General features: G+C 55.0%; 1 pseudogene; it reads right to left on the bottom strand.

Annotated features, from left to right (window-relative positions):
* Positions 1 to 5,851: 5,851 nt before the first annotated feature.
* On the bottom strand, positions 5,852 to 16,532 carry LOC132340876 (zinc finger protein 665-like; annotated as a pseudogene).
* Positions 16,533 to 16,569: the final 37 nt, after the last annotated feature.

The following is a 16,569-nucleotide window of genomic DNA, read 5'->3' as shown; positions in this document are numbered from 1 at the left end:
GAAATGTACTCAGACGATCAATTTAAACAGCAGAATGTGATGGGCTCCTTATCTTTGCTTTGCAAAGAACAAAAAGTACAGTATGTCTGCGGCGGTGCAGCAGGAGCTGCCGAGGCCATTGCCTTCCTGGGAGTGTCTTACTCTGGAAAGGGACAGATAGCTCAGGGTGCAGCAGACACTTGTGCTGCCGATGGTGACTGCAGGTCAACAGAAAAAGCAGGCGGGAGGGTTCTTTGTTTGGAGTTGCAGTGGTAGTTTATTAGCTAACACACTGAATGAGTCCAGGCACAGAAGAACCAAGAAAAAAGGACAGTTCAGGGTTTTATATGGGACTGGGGGGGCGGGGCGGAGCATTGGGTCTGAGGGCCAATGGGTAAAAGGAGCAGGGGTGGTACAAAGGTGGGGTTACACGGGGACAACAAACAGGGATTCAGGGGAGGAGCTGTAAGGAATGGGGACCAATAGGGTAAGCGAGAATGAGGAACATTCTGGAACAGGGGAGGAGAACAGGGATGATTACATCCCTGTAACTGTGATCATTACATTATGGGGCAAGGAACTGTGGGAGAGCACCTCTTTGGGTCGCCCTATCCTGGAGCTATCTTCCCAGGGTATCCCAATCTTGGCATCTCCTTCATTACCCAGGGATACAACATCTCCCTCTTTTTTAGTTATTATTAAAAATACTTCTCCCACAGTTCTCCTGATGAACTTAATAAAACATGAAAATATAAGTAAAGTAATAATAATGATAACTAAAACCCATAACAAACTTTATCTTATGGATGATGCCCACCCTGGAATGCCCCAATGTCCAAATAGATTGTCCATCCAGTCTGCAGTCTTTTTCTCCTTTTTGATCTCCTTCGCTAAGTCTTGAATCTTCCTGATGTTAGATTGGATGGACTGGCTGTGGGACGTTAAATTAAAACAAAGAAGTTCCTCTAAGTCCTTGCATCCATGGCCATGGGCTAGCAGGAGAAAGTCAATGACTGCCCCATTTTGGAGGGTTGCGTGCCTGGTTATCTCTTTGTCCTTTAGCAGATCGCTCAAAGCAGCAGACATTGTGTTGGCCTGCTTGCTAAGCCAGCACCCCAGGTGAGAAATCTCACCGAGGGCCTTAGCTGCAGCTACCCAAGGTAATAATACTGAAGCCATAACCCTCTTGGATTTGTCCCAATCATAAATTTTTGAATCACAATTTCTATTGAATTCTGTATATACTCTCTTTTGATGGGCCAATTGGTTCTGTTTCCTCCAATCTTTACTTAGGGTGAAATTTGGGGTGAGGGAAGCAAGCCGGCCAAGGGAGCATGGCCCTCCTGGGAGGCAGGATGGAATGCCATGCCAAGCTCAATCTCTGCAGATAAGGAATACTTCTCGGGGAAGCACCTCAGGTTGGAATGAGGACCAAGATGGTGTTTTGGCAGTGTAGCTGCACCAATTTCTCTCATAAACTCTGTTGATAGGTGTCACTCTTTTTAGATAGCTGTAACAGCTTCCTGCCAATCTTCTGTAATCGAAATGGATACATTGTGAAGTTAGGGAGGACCCCAACAGGTCCAGTTCTTGAGGTTCCTCTGGTGCATGTGGTAGTGCCCTCATCCACCTGTCCCAGCTGTCCCCTGAGTTGAGTCCCCTACCTGTGAGTGGGCCCTCATCTGCTCTGAGTGGTATTCCCACCAGGCATTTGGATAGAGGATCCTCCACACTGTCCATGGCTATGCAAGAACTGTCCTGTTGAAGGGACTTTGCTAGAGGACCCAAAAGTTTTGTTTGGGTTGTTGGATGACCCATACAGTGGTGGTGGTGGTGAGGATCACCCAGGACAGCCAAACGTTGAGGATGAGGGGCATTCTGATGCCTCTTCAGGAGGTGGGGCTGTGACCTTGAAGGGATAATCAGTACATTTGCTGATGACACTAAACTGGGAGGGGCTGTCAACTGTCTGGAGGGCAGAGAGGCTCTGCAGAGAGACCTCCCAAACAGAGATGGGCAATCACCAATGGTATGGAGTTTAACAAGGGAAGGGTCAGATTCTGCCCCTGGGGTGGGCACCCCTGGCTTGTTGTACTGACTGGGGAAGGAGAGGCTGGAGAGCAGCTGTGAGGAGGGACCCCAGGGGGTCCCGGCCAAGGGCAAGTTGAACATGAGTCAGCAGTTCCCTGGCAGTCCAAAGTGCCACCGTGTCCTGGGGGAAGCAGGCCCAGCATCAGCAGCTGGGCCAGGGAGGGGATTGTCACACTCTGCACTGGGGTGTGAAAGCCCTAGAGCCTACTGGGGAGAGGGCAACAGTGATCCCCTGGAGAGATGCACTGTAGGCTCTGGGCATTTCTCAGCTCAGGGTGAAGAAAGAAGCGTCCCCCATGGTGCTCTGCAGCACTATGTTAGTTTGTCCCAGTTCTGTCCTCCCCATTGGCCTTCCCTTCCTCTTTTACTCTTACATGTTCATATTCTAGTGAGTTCTCCCTTCCCTGTCTTCCCATTGGTTTGTGCAACCTCACCCATCCACCCTGGCATTTCCTATTGGTCCCTTCCCTGTCTACCACCCCTAAGCCCTCAGACCATTGGATCCCTGAGGCTCTTCTTCACCCTCCTCTTTCCCTGTATTTATATCCTGGACCCTCCTTTGTCTTAGTCTTTGGTCCCTGGATTCCTTCAGAGTTGGACCCTAATAAACCCTTGTTGGAACTCCGTGCCTGGACCCTCCCGTGTCTTCACTGCCAAGCTGCTCTGTGTGTATGTGTGTGTCTGTGTGCCTGTGTGCTGGTGCCCTCATGGCTCCTACCCGTTGGTGCAAGAGGTCTCATGGAATGTTGCATCCACCACCACTGTAGACCGCAACAAGTGGCGCCCGAACAGGGACCTTTGCCTGGTACCCCTGAAGAGCATCTCCAGTGTCACTGGACCTTAAGTCACCTTCAGGTCAGACACTACCCCAAAGCAAGCTCTGAGTTTTATCAGGTCACACTGAGGGGAGAGAGCGGCAACCCTCCCAGAGTCACGGACTACAGGATTGCTCTCCTCGATGGATCCCCACAAGATCCTTTGTTGACCCACCATTAGTTGAGTATGTTACAGTCAGGGTCACCCTTTTGTTTTCTCATTTTAAATCTTGTGGGTGGGAAGACTGCAGAATGGGCACAAGACTCACCATATTGCAGTGGGAGATTTATATCTGAGTTAAATTAACCCTTGTTGCTTGGGGAATTCATTTTTCAAAGGGGAATTTGAAAGCTTTTGTTAATTTCCTTTTCAAATACTTTCCTAACGTTGTGAGGGAGTCAGTTTTATCGCTTGAATTTTGGGATAATGTTGGGGTAATATATTTGTTTTACAAATGGAGGAAAATTTTAAGGTTGGGAAGTTTTAATTTTTGTTTTGTTTTGTTTTATTTATGATTCAGTAAAAAAATCAGGGGAAAGTTTGGGAGAAGTTACACGTTTAGATCTCCAGTTGTCTCCCCAGCTGCTGTGTTCCTCCCCTCGCATCCCTGCTTCCTCATCCCCTAAGGGGAGGTTGAGCGATGGAATCCACCAAGAGGAGCAGGAATGCCACCAGCTTTCTGCCATCTCTTGACCTCTCCTGTCCTCTCAGGATGGTGCTGGCCATGCCATCCTGAGCCCTAACCTAACCCTCCTTCCCATGCCATCTTACCCACTTCCCCTGTCCAGTTTTATTAGCCAAGATGGTGTCAGCCCTCTGAGGAGACCCACCATCTTAGGCCAAGTGACGCCAAATTTCGCCTTACCACTGCAAAATGGTGCCCAGGACCCTCCTTCTCCTTTTTCTGTTCCTGCTCCTACGTTATCAGGCTCCTCTCCTGCCATGCATTCCCCTCCACTCATTGTGTCGATGGTCGCCCTGGCATCAGGATGCCCCCTTTCCATCAGTACCACCCTTCCCAACACTGGCCCTGGCCCTCCCCTTGTGGTTTCCACCCCTTCCGCTTCAAGTTCAACCTAGAGTGGCCATGACACTTCCAGTTCCCATGTCACCGGAACCAGAGGTAGCCATGAAGGTGACCAGAAGGCGGCTACCACAACACTGGGCTGCACCGGTTAACTGGAAGCACTGCTCCTCTGCCAAAAGACCTCCCTCCTCTGAGGAGGACAGTGACTCCTTGGACTTGAACACCGAGCCTGAGGATCACTGGGCAGAGGTGTGGGAGACACTGTAACAATTCCATTCCCTACTGGCTGCTTTTAAGGGGGATCTCGGCAGAGGCTTTCCCAGCCATGGGAGGGGACAGAACAAGGTATGGGTGCTTCCGGGGCCCCCGTCACCCACGGGGGGCGTAGCAGTGATGGGGGACGGGTGTCCTGGTCATGCCACCAGGGGTCCCAGGATGGGGCACAGGGGGCAGTGGAGTTGCCACAAAGGGTGTGATGACACGAGGGTACAGGTGGCTATGGAAATGCCACCGTGGGTGTCATGACACAAGAGGACAGGAAGCCATGGAGGTGCTACCATGGGTGTGGTGACACTAAGGGGCACATGGCCATGGAGGTGCCACCATGATCGTGACGGTGCCAGGGAATACATGTCCATAGGGGGGCAACGCTGGTGGGTGTGGCAGTGTGACAGTGACAGGCCATGCATGGGGCCTGCCCTCCAGCCGTGCCCAGTGCTGGTGCCCTGGGACCCCCCACCCCTCTCAGGGTTGCCTCCAGGGGTGGCAGCAGTTGCAGTGCACCACTTGTAGGTCTTCAGTAGGGCGGAGAGCTCGGGGCAAGCCAGGGGGGGCTTCCGCCTCCATCAGTTGGGGAGGGGCAGGAGTAGAGTTTGGGGGTTCAGAGCGGTGAATTTGAGGATGGTGAGATGGGAAGAGTAATTTTGGGTGGTCCTGGGGCTGGATTTGGGGGTGGTGGGATGGAGGGAGTAATTTTGGGGCTGGGTTTGGGGTTGTGGGGTGGAGGGTAGGGATGGGGGTAGTCACTTTGGGGACTCCAGGGGCTGGATTTGGGCATGGTGGGGGGGGCATCCCCACCTTAGGGGTCCCCACTATTTGGGGTTCCAAATCTAACATCCAGGTGTCCTAATTTTTTGGGTGCCCACTCCAAGGGTCCCAATTTTTTGGGTTCTCCTGCCCGTCTAGGGGGTCCCCACCCAGTGGGGACCTGTGCTAGCCCTCCACAGTCCCCACCAATGCCAGGGACAGGGTGACATGGTGATGTGGTGGCAGGCAGACAGGTGCCCTGCCACCCCCATGTCCCGGGTGCAGGTGGGACCGTAGTTGTTTAGTTTGCACCGCTGCCGCACTTCCCCTTCCTCCCCCACACCCTAGAGACCCCTCTCATTCTCCCTTTGTCATCCCCTCAGCAGGAAGGGGGGTGGGGGGACTTGGTGGCACCACAGAACCCCCTCTCTTTGACATCCCCGAAGTGGCACCTGTGCTTTTTTGTCACCACCACCCGCCAGTTTGCCACCAGCACCCAAAAGAGGGAGGGGTGGCCCACATTCTACAGGAGGGGGGTTGACTGCATTTTTGGGGTCTCCCTCACCACTTTCACCCCCAAGGATGCTGTGCGACCCTGCAATCCCCCCACCCTCCTCCTCCTCCTTCACCTCTGCCCCAGGAGGTGATGCTGCTGCTCCCACTGGGGACACGCCAGTGACACTGGGGGGACAGCGTGGGTCACCCCTCAAAGGGACTGCAGGGTCTCAACGGCTCCTGTAGTCCCCCTGATGTGACAGCTGGGGGCCCAGGATGCTGAGATGACGATTTGGGGGGTAGGTGCTCATTTTGGAGTCTCCAGGGTGGGTCCCAAAGTCCACTCCTGTCACCACAAAGTCACCTCACCTGCCTGTGCCTCAGTTTCCCCATCACTCTGCAGGGATCACCCAGAGCTGATGTTCTGGAATTGGGTTTATTTTGGGAGATTTTGGGTTGGGGGCTACTGGGATGGGCTGGTGGGACAGTGGGATGGGCCAGGGTGTGGCCAGGCTGGTGGTCATCTGGGCTGGGGGGCTGCTGGGCCAGGGGCTGTCCAGACCAGAGTCTAGCTGGGATCCATGGCTCTGGAGTCCATCCGGACCAGTGTCCATCCAGAGTGGGATCCATGGCTCTGGTGTCCATCTGGACCAGGGTCCATCCAGACTGGGATCCATGGCTCTGGTGCCGATCCAGACCAGTGTCCATCCAGAGCGGGATCCATGGCTCTGGTGTCCATCTGGACCAGGGTCCATCCAGACTGGGATCCATGGCTGTGGTATCCATCTGGACCAGGGTCCAACCTCTCCTGCTCCTGTCCATCCCAGGCTCCCCAGCCAGGGCCACTCCTCACTGCAGAGTGGACAAGACCCACGGTCAGTCCCATGATGACCCCAAACTCCCTCTTACCAACCCAATCAGGCCACACACCCCAGGAAGCCCTGTTGCCACTGGTGTCCCCTGGAAGCCAGGCAAGCTCTGGATGTCCTGAACAAGGAAATCCACAGTCCTGGGCTGGGGACTTGAGGGCATCCAGGATGGTGAGCACCAAGTCCATGTGGTGCAGGGGGGACAGTTGGGGACACAGGTGGGGAAAAGCCTGGGGGGACAGGGGGAGGAGGGTCAGAGGGGTAAGGGGTGGAGGGGGGTTGGAGCGGGGATCCATCCAACAATGTGCCAAAAGCAAGAGGAGGGCTCCCAAATTTGGGAGAAAAAATGGAAAAGAGAGAAAGGATCCAAAATAGGGGGGAACAGACCCTTAAATTGGGGGGAAGTGACCCAAAACAGGGAAAGGACCCAAATGACAGAGAAAGGATCCAAAATAGGGAGGAAAAGACACAAAATAGGGAGACGGGACACAAAAGAAAGGGAAAGGATCCAAACCAGGGGGAAATGTCCCAAAGTGGGGGGAAAGGACCCAAAATCAGAGGACAAAAGGTGTCATGGGATGTCATCTGGTGTCACAGGGTTGTTGTGGCATGTCCCTACCTGTGCTGGGGCAGGCACAGGTGCTCAGCACCAGAAGCAGCCATGGGAACATCCTGAGGGACACGAAGACACCTTGAAGGATGTGGGGACACCCTCTGAAACATGGGCCAGGACCTCAGGGACTTTGTCCCCCCCAGGGGTGGGGGACAGGGACAGGGACAGATGGAAGGGTACAGGGACACACACGGGAGATGGGAACAGAGAGTCACAGGGGGGACAGGGACACTCAGAGGGATGACAGGAATCACAGTGGGGAATGAGGACAAACCGAGCAGAGGGCATGTGTAGCAGACATGGGGCCAGCTACAGCCCCGTGGAGAAATGCTTAGAGATAAGAAAATGCTAAGTCATAGGAATTGAACCAGAAGTCTTCACTCCAGTCCTCCAGGCCTGCTTATCTCTCTGTGACCCCACAGGCTAGTTTCCCTAACCCTTACAACTGGTCAGTTTCCAAGCCCCCCTAACCCTATAAAAGGGGCTGTCTTGGCCCATTTTGTTAGAAAAGCATTCGGACCCTTTGCGAATCCCTCAAAACAAACCATCGTGGAAAAGCCGATGCCTGCCTTCTCTCTCTCTCCTCGTCTGCTCTTCTGAAAGCCATGACCAGCCAGAGCCCCTTGGCAAGCTAAGAGCTGAAACCATAAAAGAGCTGATATCACTAAGAGCTGACAATCACTGAGCTTGCTAAGGGGCCACGGCTGTGCAGCAGTTCGGGCTCGGGCACCCAGCCCCCGGAGGGCTGAGATATCCGGCCCTGATACTGCTTGCCTGGGGCGCTCTGACCCTACAGGGAATCAACTATCCGGCTAAGAAGCTTGCCCCTGTGGCTTTTTTACAGGCATGTGATGCCACCAGGACACACATCAGAGGACAATGTTGCCACCAGTGTGGGGAAACTGCCATTAGGATACCTCTGGTGACACCCAGCATGGGGCCACATGGGCCCCCAGGTGACACTGACCCTTCCCCTGTCCCCAGGGGCAGTCAGGGTCCGCTGAGTGCAGGGGTCCTGGGAAACACTGGTGCCTGTCAATCGCTTTTGGGACACTTGTCACCAGCTGAACAAGGTCCCCATCGTGCCCTAATGAGTGGTGACATTTGGCTGGGACACTGCAGTGGTGACAGAGGCAGCGCTTGACCATGTCCAAGATGAAGGTGCTGGTAGCACCGTGGTGGCACAGGTGGTGGCACTGATGCTGTCCTAATTCATGTCCCCATCCACGTTTCCCATGCTCTCACATGTCCCCATCTATGCCTTAGTTCAATGTATTTTTACTCCACTTTCAGGGCTTTCAAAGACATGAACAAAAACCTTTTTGTTTCAAGGCCAAAAAAAAAAAAAATTTTATGTGTCCCTGCCGGCAGAGCAATCATGTCCTTGAGTGGGTGGGAAGAACCTTTTTTGGAGAGGTTTCTACCCCGCTGCCTCCAAAATCAGAGGTTTTACCGCAGTTTGTCCCCATTTGGCTGTGGAAGATGCCCGTGGGCCAGAGAAAATTAAAATGATGGATTTATGTTGGAGAAGATCTCCAAGGCCATCCAGTGTTCCTTGATGACATCAGAAGATGCAAAAAGTGAGTTTTTTCTGGGGTCAGAAGTCGACAAATCTGCCCTCCACATCAGATTTCTGATGTTGGTCTGTTTCCAGGTGCCCACAGGGAGCCAGGAGAATGTGGAGCCCCTAGGGAGGTGTCTTCCCAACACGGATTACTGGCACCACGGATCACTGGGGCTCACTGGGGATCATCCAGGGTGGATCTCCCATAGGGGATGGAGCAGGAGCAGCACACAAAGCTCTTCCTGAACTTGGGGCACTCTCAGGGCTGCCCTCAGTGGTGCCTTTGTTGATGGTGGCTCAAGGCTGAGCTCTGCCGGAATCTCCTCCCACACTCGGGACACTCATAGGGTGTCTCCCTGGTGTGGATGCGCCGGTGGTTGGTGAGGGTGGAGTTCCTCTTGAAGCCCTTCCCACAGTCAGGGCAGCGGAAGGGCCTCTCATCTGTGTGAATGCGCTGGTGTATAAGGAGATAGGAGCTGGTCTGAAACCTCTTTCTGCATTTATCACACTCGTAGGGCCTCTCCCCAGTGTGGCTTCTCTGGTGGTAGATTAGGTGGGACTTTGACATGAAGCTCTTCCCACACTCCCCACACGCAAAGGGCCGCTCCCCCGTGTGAATCCTCTGGTGGACAATCAGTTCAGAGTTCGATCTGAAGCTCTTCCCACACCTCCCACATTTACACTTGGTGGGCCTGTGTTTCCACCCTGTGTGGATTCCCATGTGGCGGTTCAGGTGGCACCTCCTCTGGTAGCTGTTCCCACATTCCCCACACTCAAAAGGCCGTTCCCCAGTGTGGTTTCTCTGGTGGATGGTCAGTTCAGAGCTTGTCCTGAAGCCCTTCCCACACTCTGCACATTCGTAGGGCCGTTCCCCAGTGTGGGTTCTCAGGTGGGCAGTCAGGGTGGAGCTCTGGGTGAAGCTCTTCCCACACTCAGGACACTCATAGGGCCTCACCCCGCTGTGGATGCGCAGGTGGGTGATGAGGCTGGATTTGTTCCTGAAGGCCTTCAAGCAGTCGGGGCAGTGGAAGGGCCTCTCCTCTGTGTGAATGCGCTTATGTCTGACAAGACAGAACCTGGTCTGAAACCTCTTCCTGCATTTATCACATTCGTAGGGCCGTTCTCCAGTGTGGATTCCCATGTGGCGGATCAGCTCAGATCTATGACTGAAGCTCTTCCCACATTCTGAGCACTTGTGGGGCTTCTCCGCATCATGGAGCTGCTCATCGACCCCCAGCTCTGAGCTCTGGCTCGATCTCTGGCCGCCTCCCCGGCCCAGGCTGGGTCTTTCCCTCTCAGATCCCTGTGATCTGCGTTTGCAGCCCCTCCTCGTGCGGGATCTCCAGGACTTTTCCTCCCCATTGGGTTCCTGCGCCGTGGAGCCGATCAAAACGGCCTCTTCCACCAGGTTCTGCCCCGGGGATTTGTCCTCCCTGCTCTCCATCCTCAGCTCCTGCTCTGGGGGAGGAAGGACAAGGAGAGGATGGGATTTGCCTCCGTCCCACAGGGAAGGGAAAGGGTGCATCCCTGGCAGGACGGTGCTGGCAGTAGGGTTGTCCTGCAGCCGGGGGCCGTGCTGGGATATGGAGCAGGAAAGAGGGGGATTTGGGGCCATCTCCCCCTCTCCGCTCACCTGCGGGTTCCGGGAGGGGCGATGCCTGTAGAACCGGGTGAGCTCGGGCAGCGGAACGGCGCGGTCTTGGCGCTGCTCCTTTTCTCGCTCCTCCTTTTCCTCTTTCATATCTCCTCTTCCTGCTCCTCCTGTTCCTCCCGCTCCTCACTTTCCCTTTCCTTTTGCTCCTCCTCTTCCTCCCGCTCCTCCCGCTCCTCCTCCGCTCCCAGCCCGGCCCGGGCAGTGACGAAACCTAAAAGCAGCCGCGCTCTGCCTGGAGGGGTTCCGAAACAGCTCCCCCCCCGCCCCTTCCCACGCAGCACTGGGAGGGATACTGGGAGCACCGGGAACGATAGTGAGAATACCAGGACAGATTCTGAGATCAGCAGGAAGGAATTGGGAGCGCTCTCCCTGCCAGTCCCGCTCTTACTGGGAGCGCTGGGAGGGAACTGGGAGCAAACAGCGCCCGGACGGGGCTGCAGCCGGCGGTGGGCGGGATCAAATGGAAGGGCGTGGTTATGCAAATATAGGAGCAACCGCGTCCTGGGATTGGTGGGCGGGAGCAGCGCGGGGTTTTATCGGTTATGTGAGGGCCGGGGAGGCCGGAGCAATGGCGGCGGTGAGAGGGGACAGAGTGCGGGAATGGGGACAGGGAATGGGACCGAGGAAAGGGACAGGGACTAGGGACAGAGACTGGGAGTGGGGACCGGGACCGGGAAGGGCACCAGGAATGCGGACAGGGACCAGAAATGGCACAGGGAATGGGGACAGGGACCGAGAATGGCACCGGGAAGGGGATAGGGATCAGGAATGGGACCAGCGATGGGGACAGGGTCCGCAAATGGAGACAAGGACCAGGGAGGGGAATATGGGAACGGGACGGGAACATGGAAACAGCAACTGCAGAGGGAACATGGGATGGGTATTCGTGGTCCAAAGTGTCCAAGTGAGACCCAGCAGGGGCTGTGAGCTCTGCAGCTGGGCCTCCCCTGCGCTGCTGCGGCCCAGGGCCCAAAGGCGGGAGCTGCAGCCTTGCTCCGGTCTCAAGAACAGGAGCCTCCTCCAGGCCCATGGCCCCTCCATGGCCCCAGCATGAGGGAGGGCTCTGAGGCACAGCGGCTGCTGGCAGGAGGGGCTGCTCCGGCCAGCTGGGGCCTCTGAGAAATGCCCAAAGCCTTGTGCTCTCTGCAGCTGGCCAAGGACAGCAGCAGGACTGAACGGTTCGTGTGGCACAGCCAGGCCGAGCTGTGGAGCCCTCAGGGCCCCATGTGAGAGGCGGCCCTCAGGAATGGGACCAGGACAGGGAATAGGGGCAGGGATTGGGAATGGGGACAGGGACCGGGAGTACCGGACTGGGACTGGAAATGAGTACAGGGACAGGTAATAGGGAACCGGGACCGGGAATGGGGACAGGGACCAGGAATACAGGAGAGAGACCGGGAATTGGATCATAATTTGGAATATGGGAACAGGACAGGGAATATGGAAAGAGCAAACAGAGAGAGAAAATGAGATGGGAATTAGGAAGATAGGACCAGGACGGGAAATGACAATACAAGAACAGGACTGGGAATGGGAATATGGGAATGGGATAGGGAATATAGAAATAAAAAATGCAGGAAATAGCAGCAGGACCAGAAATATGGGACTGGAAACAGGACAGGGAGTATGGGACTGGGAATATGGCAATGGCAACCAGACAGAGAATGTGGGACAGAGATCTGGGATGGGACCAGCAGTGAGGTGACAAGGTATTGTGGGTTCAGTGTTGGCTAAATACTAATGTACTCTCTAGAATTATTTACTTATTTCTTGTTGCGAGACAGGATTAGAAGAACGTAGGGTTAAAACTTTAACAGGGTATAATGAAAACTTTAGTAATAGGACTAAAAGAAAAAATAGTAAGAACGAGCATAAAACTTTTAGAACACTTCTCCTCCTCTCCCCACAGCTTTTTATCTTTCCCACTGACAATGTCCAGAGATGAATTTGGTATTCTCAGTCAGTTTACTTGTCCTAAAAAAATCTTTCATCAGTTTTAGGGAGAGGAGTCTTTCTTGCCATGGCTATGGAGATTTCTCTACAAGAAACAGTGTTCTTGTGGCTTCAATCTACACAAATAGCAGCCGTTTGGGAATTTGCATTTGTGAAGTCCTTCTCATCTTTCACAGCCTTCCCACAGCTGTGTTTTTGGGCTATGTTAACTTATTGGGGTGCCATTTTTAAGGATGAACTGTTAAAAAACAAAGGTTCTTTTTATGTATCTCTGAAATCATCATCATCTCTGACAACAGACGTTTTCTTCTTCCTTCCTGGGAGCAAAGTGGCTTCATTACTTTTGTCTCTCTCTGTTCAAGCTTCTTATCAGGATTGCAGCTCCTTTGGCAGCTGTTCACCTTAGCAATGGTGTCTCTGTTCATGATGGTAATTAAAACGCTATATCCTTCTAATGCATTTTAATGAGTTACAGGGAAAAAGAGTCTGATGTATCAATTGCATTCTTTTCTATAGCCTTACAGGAGGATTTCATCCTAAGACTAAAGCATTTCTTAATTTTTCTCTGGCTGGGACTTGAATCCTTTTTTACTGACTTTGGTGTCTTTATGTTGTCTTCTACAGGTCTATCTATCTTTTTCTCTCACTCAGGAGAGGATTGAAGGTCTGTAAGTTTCATTTGTGCAGTGAAGGAGTTGATGTTACCCAGGCATTGCATCATTCTTGCTGTTGGTTCTATGATTCCTGCCAGGCAGTGGTTGGAGCCGTCATAGTGCATTATTTCAGGCTGCACTGAGGGGGCTGTGCCAGGATCTCAGGAGAGCCTAGGCTAGAACAGCAGCACAACACGGGCTGATGGCTTCCCCTCCCTCTGCATGGCAGTTTCTGGTGAAATTCAGCTGAGACCTGGGCCAGCCTGGCTGTGCTGAAGGGGAGGCCAGGATCTCGGTAGCCAGGCTAGAACACAGCAGCAGCATGCCAGGGACTGATGGCTTTCACTCCCCCTGCCTGGTGGTTGAGGACGAAGCTCAACAGTGGCAGAATCTTGGCCAAGCTGCCAAAAATCCAGCAGCGGAGCCAACACAATCCAGTAACTGCAGGTGGGACTCAGCAATGGCCCGCACCAAAATGTGAATGTCACAGAAGGGAATCTAGCTTTAATTGGCTTATAAACATGCCTGTTCTCAAAGCTAGGCAGCAATTGGTCTTGCTAGGCACAGAGAAGCTCTCATCAGCTCTTTTCAGAAAAAATCATTTCTATGGGTGACTTCTTCCCTCCTCACTAAATGCCAATCACAGCAAAACAAACACAAATGGGAACCAGTGAGGGGCAAGGGAAGTCACAGCAGGAAAAGGGGGATCTGGAACAGGGGACACCAGGAACCAGGACAGGGGGACATGGGGACACTTCCAGGGCAGGGGGTCCCTGATCAGCTGCCTTGGAACTTCCACCAGGGTCTCCCAGGACAGCCAGAGTCATGTGGCCTGGGGTGCCCAAAGCCCTGAGCAACCCCCAAATCTCTCCCAGGAATGCTCAATCTCCCTTGAAACCAGCATCCCCCCATATCCCCAGATCATCTCCCCTGTGTCTCCAACCTTGTCTTAGTTCAATGTCTTTCTTTTTACTCTGGTTTTGGGTATTTGGAAAGGACAAAGAGAAATGAAATGAAAATCCAGGACACAGGGAGACAGGAGGATGTGGAGCACCCCAGGCAAGTGTCTTCCCAACACGGATCACTGGTACCATGGATCACCACCAGGGCTCTGCCCACCAGGGCTCACTGGGGATCATCCTGTGAGGATCCTCCCTTGGGGGATGGAGCTGGAGCAGTACACAGTGCTCTTCCCGCACTCAGGCACTCACAGGGCTGCCCTTAGTGCTGGCTCCGTTGGTGTCTGGTCAAGGTAGAGCTCTGGGAGAAGCTCTTCCCACACAGCCCACACTCGTAGGGCCTCTCCCCAGTGTGGATGCGCCGGTGGCTGATGAGAGTGGCGTTCTGCTTGAAGCCCTTCCTGCAGTCAGGGCAGCGGAAAGGTTTCTCGTCTGTGTGAATGCGCTGGTGCAGGAGGAGAGAGGAGGTGGTCTGAAACCTCTTCTTGCACTGGTCACACTCGTAGGGCCTCTCCCCGGTGTGGATCCTCTGGTGGACAATGAGGCTGGAGCTTGTGCTGAAGCTCTTCCCACACTCCCCACACTCGTAGGGCCTCTCCCCGGTGTGGCTCCTCAGGTGGACAATCAGGCTTGAGCTCTCACTGAAGTTCTTCCCACAGTGCCCACACTCATATGGTTTTTCCCCCGTGTGGCTCCTCTGGTGAACAATCAGTTGGCAGCTCCTGGAGAAGCTCTTCCTACACTGGGGACACCTGGAGGGCCTCTTCCCAGTGTGGATGCGCTGGTGCTTGACGAAGTTGGAGTTCACCCTGAAGCCCTTCCCACAATCAGGGCAGCGGAAGGGCGGCTCCTCTATGTGTGAGCGCTGGTGCAGGAGGAGGAGTGAGCTGGTCTGAAACCTCTTCTTGCATTCATCACACTCGTAGGGCCTCTCCCCAGTGTGAGTCCTCTGGTGGGAAATAAGGTGGGAGCTTCTGCTGAAGCTATTTCCACACTGCCCACACTCATAGGGCCTCTCTCCGGTGTGGATGCGCAGGTGGTCAATCAGGTGAGAGCTCAGCATGAAACTTTTCCTACAATGGGAACACTGGTAGGGCCTCTCTCCACTGTGCATTCTCTGGTGAACAATCAGGTAGGACCTTGTGTTGAAGCTCTTCCCACACACCCCACACTCATAGGGCCTCTCCCCGGTGTGGATTCTGCAGTGGCGGATAAGGGAGGATCTCCACCTGAAGCTCTTCCCACATTCTGAGCACTTGTGGGGCTTCTCCCCATCCTGAAGCTGCTCATGGACCGCCAGCTCCGAGCTCTGGCTGCCTTCATGGCCCAGGGTGGGTCTTTCCTCCTCAGATCCCCGTGATCTGCGTTTGCAGCCCCTCCTCGTGCGGGATCTCCGGGGCTTTTCCTCCCCATTGGATTCCTGTGCTGTGGAGCCGCTCAAAACGGCCTCTTCCACCAGGTTCTGTCCCGGGGATTTGTCCTCCCTGCTATCCATGCTCAGCTCCTGCTCTGGGGGAGGAAGGAAAAGGACAGGATGGGATTTACCTCTGTGCCACAGGCAAGGGGATGGAGATCCCCCCAGGGCTGTCCTGCAGCCGGGGGCCATGCTGGGCTGGGAGATGGAGCAGGAGAGAGGGGGAAAGGGGTACTGACTTCTTCCTCCTCACCTGCCTGGGGCTCCCGGGCCATCTTCCTCTTCCTTGCAGCAACCTTCTTTTTCATCCTGCCAAGGTTTGGCAATGGGAAATCCTGGTTTGAGGGAGAACAAGGGCTGAGTGCGTTGGCTTTGATGGTCCCGCTGCCGAAGTGCAGCTGGAGAAGTCATCCCACCTTTCAGCCTTGGGGGCCTGGAGCCCGCTCACCCCCAGCTTCCCCCACCCCTCCGGGCTTATAGTTATTCCCCCGGCTCCGGGATCGCCCCTCTACGCTCTCCTCGCTCCGGGGCTCCCGCGTTCCCTCCGGCTCTCCCGGGAATCCTCAAACCCGAGATTGCCCCTGTGCACGCTGGTACAGCGCGATCGCCACCTGAGACCTCTCCAAGATCCCTCCAGGGCCATTTCCAGCTCGGCTTTGGGGTCCTGCCCCACAAAAAAACCCTCCCGGAGACGCCCCCCGATGGATTTGTGGCGAGCTCCCCCTCCCCACTCACCTGCGGGTTCCGGGGGGTCGATGCCGGTGAATCCGGGAGAGCAGCGGCCGGAGCAGGGTCGGGGCTGCTCCTCCTCTTCCTTTGTCCCTCCTCTTTCTCCTGCCCCTGCTCCTCCTTCTCTCCCTCCTCTTCCTCCCGCTCCTCCTCAGCTCCCAGTCCGGCTCGGGCATGTGCCGACACCCAAAAGCATCCGCGCTCTGCCCTGGGCGGGTTCCCAAGCGGCCCCCTTCCGCGCGGCACTGGGAGCGATCCTGGGAGCACCGGGAGGGATCCTGAGATCAGCGGGAAGGAACTGGGAGCGCTCTCCCTGCCAGTCCCGCTCTTACTGGGAGCGCTGGGAGGGAACTGGAAGCAAACAGCGCCCGGACGCGACTGCAGCCGGCGGCGGGCTGGGAGGGCGTGGTTATGCAAATATGTGAACGATCGCGCGCTGGGATTGGTGGGCGGGAGCGGGGTGGGGTTTTCTCGGTGACGTCTGCGCCGAGGGGGCGGAGGGACGGCGGTGAGAGGGGACAGGGAGGGGGAACGGGGACCGGGACCGGGAAATGGGGACCAAGGACGGCGACAGGGACAGGGAATGGGGACGGGGACCGCGAAAGGGAACAGGCACCAGCAAAGGGAAAAGGGTCCGTGAATACTGGACAGGGACCGGGAATACAGGAGAGGGACAGGGATTAGGATCAGGAATCAGAAAATGCGAACGGGACCGGAAATATAGAAA

The sequence above is a fragment of the Haemorhous mexicanus genome, chromosome 34 (assembly GCF_027477595.1).
Source record: "Haemorhous mexicanus isolate bHaeMex1 chromosome 34, bHaeMex1.pri, whole genome shotgun sequence".
In the NCBI taxonomy this organism is placed as follows: Eukaryota; Metazoa; Chordata; class Aves; order Passeriformes; family Fringillidae; genus Haemorhous; species Haemorhous mexicanus.
This window is presented reverse-complemented; position numbering and strand designations above follow the sequence as displayed.